Genomic DNA, 20,253 nt, shown 5'->3' on the forward strand with positions numbered 1-20,253 from the left:
TCTCTGTTCTTGTCCCTAAGCCACTCTCTATCCCAATGTTAAACAATTATTCCTATGTCAAATTTCTATTTATTTAATATTTTTACCTATTTAACAAGTATTCTAAACATCATGACAGCTCCATGAAGGCAGGTGCCAAATCTCTCATCACTGTAACTGGCACTAGAGCAGTTTCCAGCTCACAGACAAAATTCAATATGTATTTCTTGCATGACTATACTGCAGTGAGAAAAAAAAAAAAGCACACTGTGTAAAGCAAATAATTTTGATATATTCTCTTATTAATTTACATGTAATATCTGATTAAGAGGGTTTCATCTCTCTTTTCTTTACGTGCCTATTTCTCTAACTGGGGTTTTATTTTATTTTTATTCTATTAGTCTTTCTAGCCTTATTCTCATAGCCATCACCTCAAAGTTTTATATAATTTATTTGCACTCTAAACACATTTATATTCATGTAATCTTTTATGTTCAAGCTGTTACTCAAAAGCTGGTAATTCCTGAAAGTATGTTTTACACTTGATTTTAGCCAAAAGGCCGAGAAGCAATCTGAAAGTATATTTTAATGAGCCACTCATATTAGTACCTCTATAATCTTTGCCATTGTGATGATGGCAAACCACTGATATTTGCATATACTATAAGTGGGAAATAATCTGTATAGATACATCTTGTTTTTCCAGAATTGAGAAGACATTTTATGTAATCAACATGGTTAATTATCTCCCTTAGAAGTTCACAATATTGGGTCAAGGACTGGGTACAGTTTGCCAATAGCTACTACCCCCAGGCCTTGTCTGCATCTCTACTCCCATAGAATATTGATTCTCTAGGTAATTATTTTTAAATGAATTCATATCAACTTAGAACTTCTTGGGGACTTAAATACTTAGAAACTAATATATATATACATATATATATATATATATAATGTATATGTATTCACCAAAATTCAGTTTGTTTAAGAGACCTCTTCCTACCCATCACAGCATCAGAGTGGAGTTCTCAAAGACTAATGAAATTATATTAGTTAATCACCTATTTTAACCTCCCATGTCTTCCCATTTAATTGACAATAAAATCTAAACTCCAAAAACCTAGTCTCTGCACACTGAACCAAGAGAAAGAGCTAGAAACACAAGTCCATCCTTTTCTTAGGCCCCCAAAGCCTTTCTAAACTAGTACTGAGAATCTCTGAAACCTAAAAAAAAAGAGGGGAGTGGGAAACAAGACAAAAAACAAAATTTGGGAATTTATTTCAAACCTTGGCTAGGAATGTTTTGAAAATACTGGTATAATGAAATGAACAGTGGGATGTGAGTCAATACATTTCAATTCTAGTCTTGTAGAGGGCCTAATTTATTATCTGTATGGCATTAGGCAAGTTACTTTATTTTTCCGGGGCCAAATTTGTTCATGTGTAAAATGAAAGTTTGTCTCTGGAGCTCTTTCTAGCATTGCAATAGCTAAAAATGTATTATCGTGGAAAATTATCTTTTAGAACTAAAGTATTCACAGTAGGAAAGCCTTAGGGTGTCTATGGGCTAGGATGCTGTAGCAGCTGAAAAGAGTTTAGTAACAGCATTAAATGTGAGAACTGTCCATAAACTGCAAACAATATTAGGGAAAGAATAACACCATGTGAAAAAATTTCAACAATGTCTTCCCTTTATTAGCCAATGAAATTAGTTGCCTTGAACAAAACAGATTCTTTCACCTTCCATAAGAAGGTGGACTGATGATATTACCTATATGGAGTCAATGGTTGAGCATCTGCCTTTGGCTTAGGTCGTGATCCCAGGATCCGGATCCAGTTAGGCATAGGGCTTCCTGCAAGGAGCCTGCTTCTCCCTCTGCCTATGTCTCTACCTTTCTCTTAGTCTGTGTCTCTCATGAATAAATAAATAAATCTTAAAAAAAAAAAACCCTGATCTTTCTACAGATAAAATTTTTCCTGAGTTTTGATAAATGCATAGATGAACTACTATGCTAATGTTCTTTATATCTATTATATGCTTTGGTGGACTTCAAAGATATAGAAAAACTGGAAATATCATAAGGAATGGGAAAACTACAAAAGTACAATATACTTAGAGGTTGAATAAAATGAAGTGGTCTCTGTGATCATGTAACCTTATCTTGCCATCCTAAAAATAAATGATTCAGATTAATTAAGAAAAATTGAGTTTGTGAGAGAGATGTTTTTTCATCACCCACTGAGAATTACTGCACTAAGCTGCCATTTACCAGAGGGATCATAATTCTCAGGAGTAGAACATTTTAAATAGTATTATTAGGCTATAGAAGAAATTTCCTTTTATGGAAGGAATTAGAAGTCACCTTCTAATGCTAAATGATTATTATATTATTTTGGGAAAAAAAAGTTTGGCTATCTGATAAAACAATTTCACAAGCTAAAAAGTAGGTTGAAGGAAAGTCATGCATATATAAGAATATTTTTGAATAATAAGGAATAGGAATAGATGGTAAAAAAAAAAAAGCTGTAGGAGATGGCTCATAATGGAATAAACACAATTATCCTTTCCAAGTAAATATGTTGCTCAGAATATGACAAAGAAACAATCTGAAATTGGTTTGCAAAATAAAGATGTACCCTAAGCATGAAGCTCTTATCATGTTAATTATGCTTTAGCCATTTAAACATAAAATAAAGCTAGTAGGAGGTAAAAATATTACAAAATTATCTGCTTTCCATTTGCCCCCCACCCCAACATGCCTTGTTGGAAGTGTGGATTAGAACACAAAAGATAACTTGTAGTTGTTTACTACTTTCTTCCATTCTGTTGAAATTTCCCAAGGTCAACATCACCTTGCCTGCTTATGATCAATGATGGTAATTGTGAAACTATGCACGTAGACAATGCCCAATAAATTAGCTGATGATGATAATTTTCACTCTCTTGTAACCTAGATTTATTTTCCTTCTCTAAGATAAAAATGAGTTCAATATCTCAAGCTGCTTAGATACCACATTATATTTCAACTATTCTTCCTACATTCTAATATTTTACCATATAGCTTATTTGTAAAATAGATTGCTCTTCTACACTATTTTATGAACCTGATTCACTTTTCAGTTATCCTGTCTCTTCTATTGTCCAGCTTAAAAATAAATGATTCTAAGTTTTTTATTTTTCATTAGTCTTTAAATTTTACTTGCTTGTGTATGAAGAACACAGTGATGGGATTAATATTCCAATTATTTGGTGTGAAGGGGATTTATTGTGCATGTGTGCATGTATGTGTGCAAATTTGTTTTGCATACTCTAAAATAGATACATCTCCTTCTTCTATATAATTTGAAATAATTATCAAAAGAAAATCAACTGCAAGATCACTGCCTAAGTGGTTCAGAAAGTCAAAGGAAAAAATGATTAGGGTACTTTTACAGAGGTTGTTTATTGTTAGCAAATAGCAATCTTGATTTGCTCTTGTCAGCAATAGCAAAAAGAAAGAAAATACAGGGCCCAATGTCAATTATTACAGAAGGAATTTTCAGTTGAAGAACCACCTAGTGGAAACAAGAATAATTTAATGTGAAGTCCACAGAGTAAAAATGTTTCTCATAAACCAGTTATGAAAGACACGACATGCAGATTGTGTAAAACTGTACTTTAGAGAGGTTCCACATAGAGAAACTTATTTTCAATTATCCAATATCTTTACAGAAGTTTGCCACTGTTTAGTAGACTGCCACTCTTAAATTTTCATATGTAGATTCTTTGCTGAATACCTTGACAGTTCTGTAACTTACTACCTTTAATGCCTTGATAAGAACAATATAATACTGGGGATGAACCATGACCTTTGCATAAAAGGGTGGCATCCTTTTATCATATGATCTTATACCCAACTGACTTAAAACATGTCAAAGTAAAAGGGATTTGGCAGTTGTTAAAGTTCTGTTAATATATTCATAAAAAAATGAGTGAATTATTATTCCATTTACTCCCCAAATGATTATTTAATTCCCACAGGTACTGGGGGTTATTTTAATATTGTAAGTATATACTTGTTAGATTTCAGGAAATTAACTATAGTATGGTAGCACTTTATTGAACAATGCAAAATTTCTTTTATAAAAAGTAATCTTGATCATTTTATATATTAGTATATATTAGTTTCTATTTGGAATTTTAAGAATTCCTTTAGTTATTCCATTGTATATGTCAGAAATAAATGGTTTAAATTCATTGTTGATTTGTGTGTGTGCATTTGTGTATCTTTTGTCACCTTGGTTTCTATTGTTGAGTTTCTATGGATATTTATATTAAAATTAGCATGATCTTTTCTTTTTTTCTTTTTCCCCCCATTTTAGTGTCACATCAACGCAGCCCTAGTCAATCAAGATGAAATAGCTGATAGAATAAACTCACTCGGTTGATACAGGCAAGCAACTGAATATGGTTTCTACTCCATAGTTTGATATATTACATACTTAAAATGACAGCTTAAAGGCCTATTAAAAAAGAATTTATTCTTGGGGGATGGCTGGGTGGCCAGGAGTTGAGTGTCCTACTTCGGCCCAGGATGTGATCCTGGAGTCCCAGGATCGAGTCCCACATTGGGCTCCCTGCATGGAACCTGCTTCTCCCTCTGCCTGTGTCTCTGTCTCTCTTTCACGAATAAATAAATAAATAAATCTTAAAAAAAAAAAAAGAATTTATTCTTGGGATATGTATACTTAAAGGGCATTTTGTGAAATTCAGATAATTTTTGAATACTTTTATTATAAGACAGTGTTTCTTACAGAGAAATCAAAGAGAGGTAAGCAAAAGAAAAAGAAGTAACAAACAAAAGTCTGAATTTTTACTGCACATCACCAAAAATCATAGGTGTATTGAAATTTTGTGTGTGAATTATAACATAGCATGTGTTTATAATTTTCTTTTTTAAAATATACTTGAGAACACCTCTAGGCCAACAAATAAATTTCTGCAACAGAACTTCTAATAGTTTTATAGCCTTTCATTGTTTAACATCTCAGATACTCTAATAAATTCTTATTTTGATAGAATTTTGTACTCAGAAAAACTACAAGAATAGCGTAAGGAATTCCCTTATACTCTTTACCCATATTAGCAATTATTCAATTTTTCAAATTTTTCTTTATTTTTCTTTCTCTGCTCCCTTACTCTTCCTGTCCATTTCTTTCCCTCTTCCCCACTATACATTAGCACATTTATATGTGCATATATATATATACAAATTATTACATTTTGCTGAACTACTAGAGAATAAGTTAAAGAACCTTTGTCCCTAAAAGTATCTAGTATATTCATTTCCTAAGAATAAACATATTATCTTTCATAAACTAATGCAGTTTTGAAAATCAGACATATTTCAATAATACAAAATTACTGTCTTAATCATAGTCCATATTTAATGGCATCAACTGTTCGAATAATTTCTTTTAAGGCTATCTTTCCCTGAACCAGGATCAAATTCAGGACCAACACTCAATTTAGCTGTCATAGCTTTTTAGTTTCCTTTTTTCTGGAGCATATTCTCACCATTCTCTTGTTTCTTTTCATTGACACTTTTTGAGAATTAAGAAAAGTTAATTTATAGAATGTCCTTCAACTTCAATTTGCCTGCGCTTGTGATTAAATTTAGACTTTTATTATTGACAGGAATAATGCAGAAATGATGTGTATATTTATGTGCATTTTAAAGATGGTACTTGATGTCATTTGTTCCAATATTGGTGAAGATAGAGTTGGTGCCTTTTTTTCAGTGGTATCCTCCAGGTTTATCCACAATAAAGTTATATTTTACATTTTTAATTAATAAGTAATTTAGGAAGAGATCTTGTAAATATTGAGCTGTTTAGAAAACCTTCATCCATGTGTTTTAGCATCCATATTTTACATGTTTATTAGTTGGTAAACTACTGTAAGAAAAAGCTTTTCATAAACTTCAGTTTTATAATAATAAACATACTTCCCATGATAGATTTTCTGGAAATAAACCTAGTGGTTGTTATTTCATAAATATTTTCTCTTAAATTCACAACATTCAAATTGAAATATAGTTGAAAATTGTAATAGAGAAACATATCTATACCTCAAAATAAAATGTATCATGAATCTAAAAATGATATTAGGCATAGCCTAAGTAAAAGTCTCAATAAATTTAGCAATGACATTCCTTTAATTCTTCTTCTAAATGGTTCTTTGGGAAGCCGGAATGGCTCAGTCGTTTAAATGTCTGACTATGGATTTCAATTCAGGTCATGATCTCAGTGTTGTGAGATGAAGCCCCGGGTCAGGCTTCATACTGAGCTAGGAACTTGCTCAAGATTCTCTCTCTCCCACTGTCTCTCTGCTGCCAACTTTCCTCTAAATAAATAAATAAATAAATAAATAAATAAATAAATAAATAAGTTATTTGATTGTTAGGTAACAAAATCTCTATAGTACCTTCACAGGTCTAAAAAAATTGAAAAAAAAAAAAAAAAGAAAACCCACAGCCTGTGGTATAAGAAGTATTTCTGTTTCATAGAAATTCTTAGATACACAGTGAATGTTTAATAAGTACTCTAATTAAAAAAAAACTTGTCCATTTCCCTGTTTATTTGCATCAAGATGGCTTACAGCCATATTTTTATATTTTATATTATTTTAATTCCAGTGTAGTCAACATACAGTGCTAGATTGATTTGTAAGAGATCTTCATATATTTAAAACATCACACGTTAAATTCCTATTTGTTTTTCATCTGTTTCAGACTTTTCTATTGTGTTTCACCAATTTGTCAATTCCTATGCCAGTAAGTATCTACTTTAATTCCTAAACTTGTATATTTTAATATTTGGATTAAAAGTCTTTTATTCAAAGTTGAAGCAAATAATAACCAAGGGGCATAAACAAAATTATGCTACACTTTTAAGAGCTTCTGAGACTCAAACATATGCAAATTAAAAACCTTTACTCTTTTCATGCTTCACTTAAAGCTAAATCTTTCCACCAAAACCATCAGTTATATTTCAGCACGATAACTGAAAAGATAATCCAACTGCTTATTGAATATGCTATATAGGTATAACATCTAATACTGAAACATTAGAAATTTTAGAGATGACATAGTGCTATATAAAGTTTTCTTCCCCCAGGTCAGTGTTGGCTCTAGAATCCATCGAAGTTTGAGAACACATTTTGTTTGCAAGTAAAGGCCATATGGACAGACTATAATGCACAGAAGCTGAGAGTCATCATCGGTAGATTTCATCTAAATCATAAAAAACACAAACAAAATGCATTCTGAATGATAATCTCTATTATTATTATTCACTGTCATTTACTCTAAGAGTTCATCTTTGGCAGGAACTATAACACCTATCTACAAGCAAATTGCATCCCACTACCTGACCATAAGTCCTATGTCAAGCATCTAGTTACAGATGGATGAAGCTGTAACAATCAACCGTGAAGGTATTATCCATTGACAACAGCAGAATGTGTATAAGCCTCACAATTAGAACATCTGTTATTCTATTTTCCAAATATTCTTGGTGTTTTCTTAGATTTATTCATTTATTTTAGAGAGAGTACAAGAGCCCACAAGCAGAGGGAGGGGCAAAAGGAGAAGGAGAGAAGCAGACTCCCCTTTGAGTGAATAGCCCAACGTGGAGCTTGATCCTGGACTCTGAGATCATGATCTCAGCTAAAACCAAGAGTCAAATACCTCATTGACTGAGCCACCTGGGTGCCAAATATTCTTGAATTGAAGTAAAGAAAATGGTAACTCTTCTCTGGCCATTGTAACTGCAAATTATCTAGCTTGGATGTACCAACACAGAGTATCTTAGAAATAAGTCTCCTAATCTTCCCATTTGCTTATCCTAGTTTTTATTTATTCTTGTTGTTCAACAGATGTTAGTTATGTTAGCAAAGGTTATTGTTGAATCTTAGCGTTTTTAACTTGTTTTTCTTTTGACATTCTGTTCATGCAGAAAAATCAACATGGAGTTCAAACTTCACTTTGGCACTTACTTTGGCAAGAGATTTATTTTCTCTGAGCCTCAAATTTGTTATAAGAAAAATACAAATATACAAAGTTGTTGTGAAGATTAACTGAAGTAACACATGACAGGTGCCTGGAATAGTGGTTGGCATATGCCGAGTGCACCAAAATGTTGGCATCTGATGCAGTTCTCATTTTATATGTATTATTTTGTTTTGAGATAGGACAAAGCCAATTTTTTTTCCAAAAAAAAAAAAAAAAAAAGTCATTGACCCATTCCAAACCCATTCCCTGATGCTAAACAGAGCTCAAATAGCTGAGAATTCCTAAGCAGGTGTCCTGAGCTCTTTAGGGTATAGTAGGTTGCCTAAAGTTTTTATTCTCTTGGCTTACAGTGATCTTAAAAAAAAAAAAAATTAAAGTGGCAGAAAATACTAGGTCAACATTATTTATTTAGTTCTATTGATATTTTAAAAGACTAATTGTTTATTTTGTCACATTTCATTATGTAAATTTATCACATTTCACTAAAAGTAACAAGAACCATAAGAATGGAGTAGAACCAGGAGCTGCTAGATAGTATATTCAGGAAAATAGGTAGAGACCCATTTCTACCCAAATCTCACTTTCTTTAAAACATAGCTTGAACAAGAAACTAAGGATAGAAAAAGAGACAGGAATAGAAACATCTACCTACCTATCTTGCTGGCAACCAAAGACACATCACTTATTTAATTTATTTGCCTTAGAATGTATATGCTTTATAAATTTATATGCTTTAGAAACTTTCAGCTTCCCACTAGAATGAGCATAGGGCTCAACATGCAAGGTAGCTCAGTCTTATTCCCTCCAGCGTCTTATGTCAGCTATTATTGGAGTCACTCAGGTGTGGACAAGGATTACTGAACTGTTGATAGAGCTCTGCCATCTAATTATTGTTTGCCCTCCACTTGTCTTTTTTGGGAGCTGATTGTTAGACCAAGCAGTTGCTATCCATGGTCCATTAGAGCTCAAAATGCCCTAATTGTTGATTTAGCTAAGTCATGGGTTATGGGAAATAGATAGGCTCTGGCTGAGGATCTACTTATTGATTGCTTTTGTGGGACTTTAAATTTTCATTTTTATTTAGACAATTAAAGGAGGTAAAAGAGATCGGATTAATATTTTTGAGTAAGACTGCATACCTGTCTAGTTGATGAGGTTATAATCAAATGCAAAAACAGGTACGGTCCTGACTGAGGAGTTTACAGTTCTGTTGAGGAGAAACACGAGAAAAAATCATTGGAAAAAGAAACTACAACCCAGATATGTCCTTCAAGAAAGCGGCACTTGGTGTTATGAAACTTTATAATGAAAATATTCCCTTGTAGCAGACTAAATTTCCATGAGGAGGACTTATTTGAGCTGGAATCTGAAGGATGAACACAAGTTCAGGAGGTGAGGAGGGGACACGGGGGGGGGGGGGGATGTGTCACATGGAGAGAGAACAAACAACAGGTGAAAGGCCCTGATATGGAAAGGAGCTTAACACCTTACCATGTACTAAGAGGAAGCCCACTGTGGCTTGGAGTAGGGTAGGTTAAGATGTGAGAAGAGAGGTCATCGGGCCAGGCTGTCATTCACAGTCACCCATGCATCTTCTCATTCATCCAATGAGTCTATATAGTGCACTAAGTAGGTGCACTGTAAACACTGGGACTAGAGCAGTGGACATGACCGGAAATGTCTCAGAGCAAGACAGCGTCAGGTGATACAAACTACTTTTCAGAGAGTAAAATCAGGCTGAAATGATGTATCCATCCCCTGAATGTTCGAGGGGAAAAAAAAAAAAAAAAAAAGCTTTCCTGAAGAAGTGATATTTCATGGGGGGGAAAAGTAAGAAAGAGCTATTCTTCGTGAGAACAAGGGGAAGAGCATTTCACGCAGAGAAACAGCTTGCGACTGACCTTAGGAAAGTAACAAGCTTCAGTTACAAAGAACAGAGGAAAGACCAATGTGACTAAAGCATAATGAGCAAGAGAAAAAGTGAACTGATGTGACACTGGAGAAAGAGGCAGGAGCTAGATCACACAGGGATTTATAGACTGGGGTAAAGAACTTAGTTATTTTCTCAAAGCGAGAGAAAGTCTTTGAAGAGTGTGCGCTGATGGTAGGAGTGGCAGTAGGAAGAGGGCATAGGTAGGTAGATCACCTACTTTTATTTTTAGAACATCAGCCTGACTTCTGGATATAAAATCAATCCTGTAGAGGCAAGATCAGAAGATTAGTTATCAGGATGTTAAATCAGTCGAGCCAGGGAATGAAGATTGTTTAGATTATAGTTTAGACGAACACAAGGAGATTGATCTCAGGTTGATAGGTATTCAAGAGGATGTACTGACACATCTGGCTAAAATGAAGGAAGAAAGAAGGATGATCCCAATTTTTTGTCTTGAAATGTAGCATGGATGTTAGGGCTTTTGATTGAGACGTGGAAAATAAAAGAGAACCTTTGAAGAAAACATCTGAAGTTCAAGAGTTCTGTTTCGGACAGTTAAGTTTGAAATGCCCCCTAGACATTCAAGTACAGATGTCAGATACATATTTTGAGGAAACACATCTAAATTTCTAGGGAAAGGTCAGGGCTGAACATATAATCTTGATGGTCGAAAGCATAAATGGTATAAGATGAGAGGCCCTGATGTGAAATGGAGATATTTAAGGTGAGAGGACTCAGAATCAGGCCCAGGGAGAGACCTAGGTCAAATTTAAGCTTCAGATGCTGGAAATAAGATCACACCTCCCTTAAGCTTTTCACTTGAATTATTTAAGGTTAAGCAGAGTATCCACGTGCAGTTTTCCTCAGCTTACTTGTTTTCATTACTGAGTGTGAACACAGAGTGTAGACATCTACAATTCCCACCCCTCAAACGTCAGTCTGAATACCCTTTTCAGCCTTGAATCAGCCAGGAAAAAAAATATGATTATGGCTTTTTTGGTCCTATTATACATTCACCATTAAAGGCTCCCGATATCCAGATAATCTGCTTCTCCCATACACACTAATCTACATGAAGCTCTGAACATCTCCTGTTCTACATCCTTATTACATTCTTCACATTCAGAAATTCTACAAATAACTGGGTGATGAACATTAAGGAGGGCATGTGATGCAATGAGCACTGGGTTTGATATAAGACTAATGTATCATTGGCCTCTACCTCTGAAACCAATAATACATTATATATTAATTAATTGAAGTTAAATTTGAAAATTTATAAAGGTTTTATTTATTTATTTATGAGAGACACAGGGAGAGAGGCAGAGACATAGAGGGAGAAGCAGGCTCTCTGCAGAGAGCCCGATATGGGACTTGATTTGGGGGCTCTGGGATCACACCCTGAGCCAAAGGCAGATGCTCAATCACTGCACCACTGAGGCATCCTTAAATTAAAAAAAAAAAAAATTAAATCCTATGCCCTACGGAATTCAAAGACCATCAGCAGCAAAATATTCTATTTTTTCAATATCTTGTTTAAGCATTTCTATTATTTTACTGTACCAGAAAAAAAAAAAAAAAAAAAAAAAAAAAAAACAGTTGGCTTCTCCCTGTGGACACTATCTCCCTTGCAGTCCTCTAGAGTGTTAGAAAGTATTGTCATTGTCAGGCTGGGAAGTGTGGTAGTGGTCCTTTTGTCCTTCTTTGCTTTCTTTATAGAATCTATAATCTCTCTAAAATACTCCATTTGAATAACACATCCATAGATTATGTCACCTGCTGCTCTTCATAGGACATTGTCATTTTCAGGTCCCAGTTACCCAACCTGTGTGTAGCAAAGAGGTCTGTTCTTGGCTCACTGTCCATTCTTTCCATGCTATTCAAGTCATAATTCTAGGTGATTCCAGTATACATGTACTTGAACCCCCAGGCTCCTTGTTTCCGTAATTGACATTACAATGATCGTGCCCTCAACTTGGCCTTAGCCACACACTCACATCTTATCCTGGGACTTACCATTATCAATGAAGGCAACCTACATAATAACAATTATGTGCATTTCACTCTTTGGTCATCACTTTTTTTTTTTTCTGAGTGCAGTTGACATGCAATGTTACATTAGTTTCTGGTATACAACCCAGTTATTTGACAAGTCTATGCATTATGTGATTGTCACCATAAATGTAGCTACCATCTTTCCAGTTACATCACATCATATCATTGACTGTATTCCATATGCTGTGCCTTTCATTTCTATGACTTATTCATTCCATCATTCCATTACTAGAAGCCTGTGTCTCCCTTTCCCCTTCTCATATTTTGCCCAAACCTCTCCCACTCTCTCCCTTCTGACAATCATCACTTTTTTCTCTGTGTTTATAGTTCTGATTCTGCTTTCTGTCCATTTATTATTACTTTTTTTAGATTCCACCTATGTGCAGAATCTTATGGTATTTATCTTTCTCAGTCTGGTGCATTTCACTTAGCTTAATACCTTCTAGGTCTATCTATGTTGTCATGAATGGCATAATCTCCTTTTTATGGCTATGTAATATTCCTGTGTATGTATGTGCGTGTGTACATCTTCCTCATCCATTTGCCTATTGAAGGACACTTAGGTTTCTTCCATATCTTGGTTATTGTAAATAATGTTGCAATAAACATACAGGTGCATATATGTTCTTGAATTAGTGGTTCTATTTTCTTTGGATCATATTTGGTATTTTTATTTTTTTAGGAACCTTCATGCTGTTTTCCACAATGACTATAACAATTTGTATTCCCACTTGATCTGTTCAACTACATTCTCTATTACTCCACATCTTCAATCTATTTATCCTACTAATTTTCTCCTGTCACTCGGATCTTTGCATTTTCTCCCTGCTCCTAAACTAGCTCATATGCCATTGTTAATTATAATCCCTTTTGCATACATATTCGACTTCTTGGCTTATCTCTAATTTTATTGTACTCACCTAGTAAAATCGTAAATCTGTTTAACCCAACTTTCTTAATCCAATCTAATCTAACTTTCAGCCTTTTCTATACCCCAAATTGGTGCTATGAATAAGAAAGAAGAATATTCTATTACACGGATTGCTTCACTATATATTTATAATGATAACTCTAAAATAGTCACCAATGTTTCCTGGTAATCCTATCATACTTCCCTACATGCATTTGTTCTCCTGCCACCCAAGACACAATTTCAGAGTTTCTATTCTCTCCTCAAGTTTCAGTACCATGTGTTCCACCTACATTATTAACACATGGCCTTGATTTTTACTTTCCCCAAAAAAGCAGAAACAACCTGAAAAGAACCTCCACACATTCATAACCACACATCTACCCAGCTATCACCATCCACATTCAGTCTGCTTTCCATACTGATATGTAAACACAATGTTTGCTCATGTTTACTGACTGTATATATGTTCTTAGCTGATCTGTGCCACTTCAGCAATTATCCTTTTTCCTACATTGTAATTTTTACCTTTCTACTAAATTGTTCTCATTAAATATAATGTTATTCATTTAAAAAACTGTTGATTTTACTGCCCTAACCAAATACCATGTCATTTCTTTTTTCTCCTTTGCAACAAAACTCTTCTCTCTACAAATTCCTTTTCTCCTATCCTAAACAAATTCACACGAATCAGGCTGCCTTCCACAATATCCCACCTCTACTGTTCCTATTGATGTCATCAATAATGGCTACATAACTAAGCATGAATTTAAGTTTTTGGTCAGAGTTGATCATGGTTGATTTGTGCATATTAATTCATGTATATACACATCATAAATATTTCTAGCTGTAGTTATCTGTATTTATGTTAAACTAATCCTAAATTCATAGTAATATTCCCAACTCTAATCCATTACTAAATGGATCATTCTAGGTTCCTTCCTGTGCTTATTTATGAATTCCCATTTCAACAGTGGAAAACCTGGCTTCTTAACTCAATTTTTCATTGAGTTAATGCTTGCTCTCTCTGTTAAATGAATAAATATCATACATACATACATACATACTAAAAGGTGTGACACTGTTTCAAATTGGTTGCAGTATATATTTCTAGCAATATTCATAGTGTTAAGACATACCCTCACGTGAAACAACTTTATCAACTGGAGTACAGTAATGTACAACTTCCTTATTCTTATAGATTCTGCTCAGTCCCAAAGTTTCTTAAGTCAGCATCATTCTCTCCTCCATTCTCAGTGAGGTAATATCATATATTTTTAGTATAGTTAGATCGCTTTATCATACTTCATAGGTTCATTCCATCCTAGGATCTCTTGACCTCCAAATTGATCCATTAAAATTTCCATACATTAAATCTTTCTTTTTTTAAAAGATTTATTTATTTATTTATTTATTTATTTATTTATTTATTTATTTATTTATTTATTATAGATGGAGAGAGAGAGAGAGGCAGAGACACAGGAGGGAGAAGCAGGCTCCATGCAGAGAGCCCGATGTGGGACTCGATTCTGGGATTCCAGGATCGCACCCTGGGCCAAAGGCAGGTGCTAAACTGCTGAGCCACCCAGGGATCCCAAGATTAAATTTTTCTTATATGAAGATCTGTGGATTTTCACAATGAATCTTGTCATATATGCACCATGACATCATCATACAAAATATTTCAACACCCAAAACTATTCACTATGCTTCATATGTCCAACTATCACCTCTTCTTAAAACCCTGACAGCCACTGATGTTTTTACTATATCTATAATTTTGCCTTTCCCATATTTCATATTATTAGAATTATGCAATTTGCAGCCCTTTCACATTGACTTATTTTATTTAGCAATACGCATTTATGTTTCATCTATGTATTTGCATATCTTGATAGTCATTTCTTTTAATCACTGAATAATATTCCCATGTATGGAGGTACCAGATATATGTACCCATCTTGGATGCTTCTAGTTTTTGATGATGATAAATCAAGGTGCTACAAACTTTCATGTGTAGGTTTTAGTGTGGACAAAATTTTTCAAATCAATTGGATAAATAAGTATGTAGGAGAACAATTGCTACATTGTATAGTAGCACTGTGTTTAAAAGGTGCAACACTGGGGTGACTGGGTGGCTCAATTCGTTAAGTAGCATCTGTTTTTGGCTCAGGTCATGATCCCAGGGTCTTGGGATTGAGTCCTGAGTCTAGCCCCCTGTTCAAAAGGGAGTATATCTTTCCCTCTCCCTCTCCCTCTGCTGGCTCATCCTGCTTATGATCTCTTGCTCTCTCTGTTAAATGAATAAATATCATACATACATACATACATACTAAAAGGTGTGACACTGTTTCAAATTGGTTGTACCATTTTGGATTCCCAGAGGCAATAGATAGGAGCTCTACATTCTCATCAACAATTGGTATTATTAGATTTTTGCATTTTATCCATCTTAATTTGTGTGTAATTGTATCTATTTTTTTAATTTGCAATTCTTCACTGAGAAATGATGTTGAACAAGTTTTTAAATTTTATCTAATTATTTTATATAACATATAGGGTTTTTGATACACTATGAAATTTGTAAATGTGTTTATTTTTCTCATGGAGCTTATCTGCTATTCCCATGGAGTTTATGTGCTATAATATAAGCCCTACATAGTTTTCACATATTTAATTCACTGAAATATCATAAGCACAACCTTAACATGCATTTCTTAATAAATGACTACAGAATGAAAAAATTCTGAAGTGCATTGAATGAAGGGGAATAATGTATATTAGTGAGGAACTGCAACCAATGAGGTACAATAAAAATAAGATACATCTCTGTTATTATAGAAGGAAGAGAAAAAGTAAACAATTATTTCGGCAGCAGAAGAGGTCAATAGGACAAAGCCAATGATTAGTCCATTAGATCTGAAAGTTGACATGCCATTAGAAACTGTAGTAAGTTTCTCAATGGACATGTGGGGATGAAAGCATTGTGTTTTTGTTTTGTTTTGTTTTTTGTTTTTTTGTTAAGTAATGTTTAAAGAATAAACAAGTAGGAAAGTAGAGTTTGAGACAGAACAAAAACAATTCATTGAAGGATTTTGCTTCTATGGTGAAGAGTACAGTAAATGGGAACAATAAAGGCTCAAGAAAAGATATTTTACCACACATAACAAATGCTAAGCATGCTCCTCAGCTGATAAGAATAACCAGTATAATAGAAATATGTGGCATAAGAAAGAAGAAAATTATAGGAGTAAGTATATAGGAAGGTAAAAATACAGAACAAAAAATGGAGGCATTTTGCTTTCACAAGTGTAAGGGTATTTTATACATTATAAAAAGAGGAAAAGAAGAAAAAGGAAAAAAAATGTGTAGAGACAGATGTAGAGAGTGGAAGATTTGTAAAAAAACAAAAAGATTTGTGGTGGAATATGAGAGAAACTCCTTTCTACATTCATTAACTATTTTACAGAAAGAACATCAACTTATAGTGAGAAATGAAGGTGACAGTGGCATACAGGTAAGTATAAGACTGAAAAGAGAGAGGACAGTAAAGATAACTAGCTGTTTTTGAAGAATGGGAAAGTAAGCACATAGGACAAAGGTAGTAATATTGTCAAGTAATATCAAATTTCCAACTGGAATTTATGATTGTGAACTTTAAGTATTGAAAGTCAGTGTAATCACAGAGAGATGCAGCTGTGGTTTTGGCACAAAACTGGATTTGGCCACTTAAGGACATTAGTAATCTGTAAAGACTGAGGCAGAGAGGAGTACATCAATCAAGGTTACATTTTAGGAAAATGGTAATATAATGACTGGTATGCAATTGTTATGAGAAAAAATGTATGAGGATATAACAAGAATCTAATGTGTATAAGAGATAATGACAATATAAGGGACATGATGACTGGCGAAAACATAAGAGTCGATAGATAAGATGTCTTCATTTAGTTGTGTAATTTCTGCATTGGATTTCCCTAGAGAAAATCAAGTAGTAGGATAGGAGTTGACAGGTATTTTGAAAGGAGAGAAATTATTAGTGTTTCAATCATGGTTATAGATGGCTGAGGAGTAGTAGAATAAATGATTATTGTAGCTCTGGTATAGGAACTAAGAGACAAAACTGTAGCTATTTCCATTGTCAATATTGGTGACAGGATTCAAGTGAAAAGGAGAAGAGTCAGGCAAGTGCTAAAATGATTAAATAATCAATGAAGGGGTGTGACTGAAGTTATGTAGTTGACAGCAACAGAGATGAAAAAGTCTAATTGTATGAACTCTGAAGGGGACTGGGCATTTTGAAGAGGAAGAGCAGGTTGGAAACAATACTAGGAAGCAAGAAAAACATATACAATGAAATAAATACAGTTCCATTCTAGCTGCCTACCTGTCCATGGTATGGTCACTTAGGTGTCCAGGAGGACCAGGGACTTGAGATTTTGCCTGCTTGTAGCACCTCCAGATGAGGTGTTGTGCCACCTGGAGTAGCAGGCTTGGCATAGACCGTCTGATGGATAGCTTGGTAATCTTAGGAGTGGCATCAGGAGAAAGATACAAAAATAATCCTTATTGGGCCACCTGGGTGGTTCAGACAGTTAAGCAGCTGACTCTTGGTTTTGGCTCAGGTCATAGTCTTGAGATTGAGCCCTCTGTGAGGCTCCAAATAGTGTGGAGTCTGCTTCAGATTCTTTCTCTCTTTCCCTTCCCCTCTGCCCCCTTTTCTGCTTGGGCACATGTGTTCTCTCTCTCTCTCAAAATAAATAAATAAATAAAATCTTAAAAAGAAGAAGATCCTTGTCTTCTCTAGAAAAATGATGTGAAACTTAGCCATTTCGGGAGTTTATCTTCATCAAAAAACAACTAGCAACAGTTGAATAATTTGAAACAGAGAAGGGGACATGAAAAGAATTAAATTAAAACAAAACTTAAATCACCCTAGCTGATATGTTAGTTATTTATGGGAAAACAGAGTTATTGCAGATAAATCAATTAGAAGGCTCCTGCTAAACTCTGAGGAGAGACGGCAGTCAACTAGAACAGTGTGATGCTATTGGAGAAAGGAAGTAGATCTCTACTAACCATAGATTCAGAAGGAATTGAGCCATATGTTCTTAAATTTGAAAAATTTCAGGAACTTTCCCAGAGGATTAAAATAAAGTTATACATCTTTATGCATATAGTATAACTATATATACAATCATAAATGCAATGTATATATATATATAACATTTTAATATATCAAAATATTATTTGAGTAAATTTCATAACAACAAGGTACTCAGTATACTTGCCTTTCATTTAGGGCAATAGTTGCAATAGGTACTATCCTATTTCTCTCATTCATTCTTGAGATCAGACAAGATCGGGCGCGTTCATGGTGGTATGGCCGTAGACGCATTCATTCTCTTTAAGAATTATTTAGTAGTACTGATTTTTTTCTTTTTATTTCAAAATAAAATAATTCATAAACTTGGATTTATAAACTTTTCTTATATGGAATCATAATTTTATGTTAAGTCATCTTATTTCATGATGCTGTATATAAATAGCCATTTAAACTACTACTTACATGGGCACTAAGGAGGGCACTTGATGGGATGAGCACTGGGTGTTATATGTTGGCAAATTGAATTTAAATAAAAATAAGTAAAGGCTAAAAAAAAAAACCCACTAATTAAACCAGATCAGATTAATTCTGCTTCTGCACTATTTAAAACTGTACCTTATTGGGGATCCCTGGGTGGCTCAGCGGTTTAGCACCTGCCTTCAGCCCACGGCGTGATCCTGGAGTCTCAGGATCGAATCCCACATTGGGCTCCCTGCATGGAGCCTGCTTCTCCTTCTGCCTGTGTCTCTGCCTCTCTTTCTCTCTCTCTCTCTCTCTCTCTGCCTCTCATGAATAAATAAATAAAATCTTTTTAAAAACTGTACTTTATTGTATAAAACTTGCATCATTGAAATTTTCACAAGTTTTGATCATTTAATTTCTTTCATAATGCTTAAATTAATTAAAGGTAAAGTCTACTTCTGTAGATCATATGAAAGAACTGTACATTTACCTCGTGATATCTTAAAGATATTTTGTTGTTATTAATGAGTTTTCAAAAAGGAGCAAAACTCATTTTGTTAATCTATTTCCTTTTTGAGATGTATACATACGAATTATTTTTCTTCATATATCATAGTAACACATCAGGAAACAAAGGCCTCACAATAATTTTGAAATATATAAAGAGATTCAATTGTAAATGAAGAAAATATTGGTAATTCAATTCAAGTTCTCAACAATTCCTATCTGAAAAAATATGCCTAGTGTAAGACCCTTTATCATCGGAAAGTCATGATTATTGTTAAAATAGAAATAGAGTGCTATCAAGATGTTTATGTCTTTGTGATCTAAATTACAAGAAAGCCACCAGCATTATGAGATATCTTCCTCAGAATTAAAAATATTTAGTGAATAAATTTCTTTCCCAGTTTTGTTCCCACAAGGGCAAATATGAGGACAATTTTGATTAACAATGGCAAAAAGCCCATCAGACAAAAGGACCAATCGAAATTGCCAAAGCAATAAAGAAAAGTAAAATAAGACAGTGTTTCTTTACAGAGACTACTTAAGTGAATTACTAAGGCATGCCCTGTCTATGCTACACAGACACAATATGCAAAAAATTTCCATGGAAAATTCTTATTATGAAATACTATATAGGCTTTTAAAACTCCGTTGTGAAAGATACAAATATTTCTATATAAATTGATAAGTGAGAAAAAGCAAATTTCAGGAAAGAATATGTAGTATAATATTAAAAAAATAAAGACAGGGTTATATACAACATACTGTATGTCAGTATCATTTACCACAATTTACTACCTCAGCTCCAGAGCCACCAATCATTGACCTCATTGTCACAACAGAGCTGGCTGTTGTAAATATCTTTCCATTGCCAATAGATGTGCGGGAGAGATGCTGCAGGATGAAAGGGAATCTTGCTGATTCTTCTGTGTTTTTTTCTGTTTTCTCCTGTGAGACCCAGTAGCCAACACCCCGTAGGACCCTCAGTGGTACTCATCTTCTAGTAGTATATAAGTCTTGGTCTGCCATCTGGGGACCAGCTCAATCCCAAAATAACCCAACATACTTCTTTACCATTGAGCAGACTGAAGCCTTGCCTTCTCCAATGGAGTCTGAACTCCATCCTAAAAAGGGTGGCAGAGGAGGGGGGCACTTTCAAGTTTATGTCTTCTTTGGTTATCTTCCATCAGCTTTAATCTCTTCTTTAGAGTTCTTTTTTGTGCCCTCTTTGAAGCTAATCTCCTATAAA

At 34.2% G+C, this 20,253-nt stretch overlaps 2 long non-coding RNA genes across 2 annotated transcripts in view; one reads left to right on the forward strand and one right to left on the reverse strand.

Annotated features, from left to right (window-relative positions):
* Positions 1-4,412, forward strand: part of LOC119876852 — a 49,880-nt gene extending 45,468 nt beyond the window's left edge. The window contains exon 3 of the long non-coding RNA XR_005367478.1: positions 4,342-4,412. This is a non-coding gene — a long non-coding RNA (uncharacterized LOC119876852). The remainder of the gene's footprint in view (positions 1-4,341) is intronic.
* The window catches only part of LOC111098184, a 358,173-nt gene that overhangs the window by 192,325 nt on the left and 145,595 nt on the right, over positions 1-20,253 (reverse strand). The gene's annotated exons all lie outside the window — the stretch shown is intronic.

This window comes from Canis lupus, chromosome 12, assembly GCF_011100685.1.
Source record: "Canis lupus familiaris isolate Mischka breed German Shepherd chromosome 12, alternate assembly UU_Cfam_GSD_1.0, whole genome shotgun sequence".
Taxonomy (NCBI): domain Eukaryota; kingdom Metazoa; phylum Chordata; class Mammalia; order Carnivora; family Canidae; genus Canis; species Canis lupus.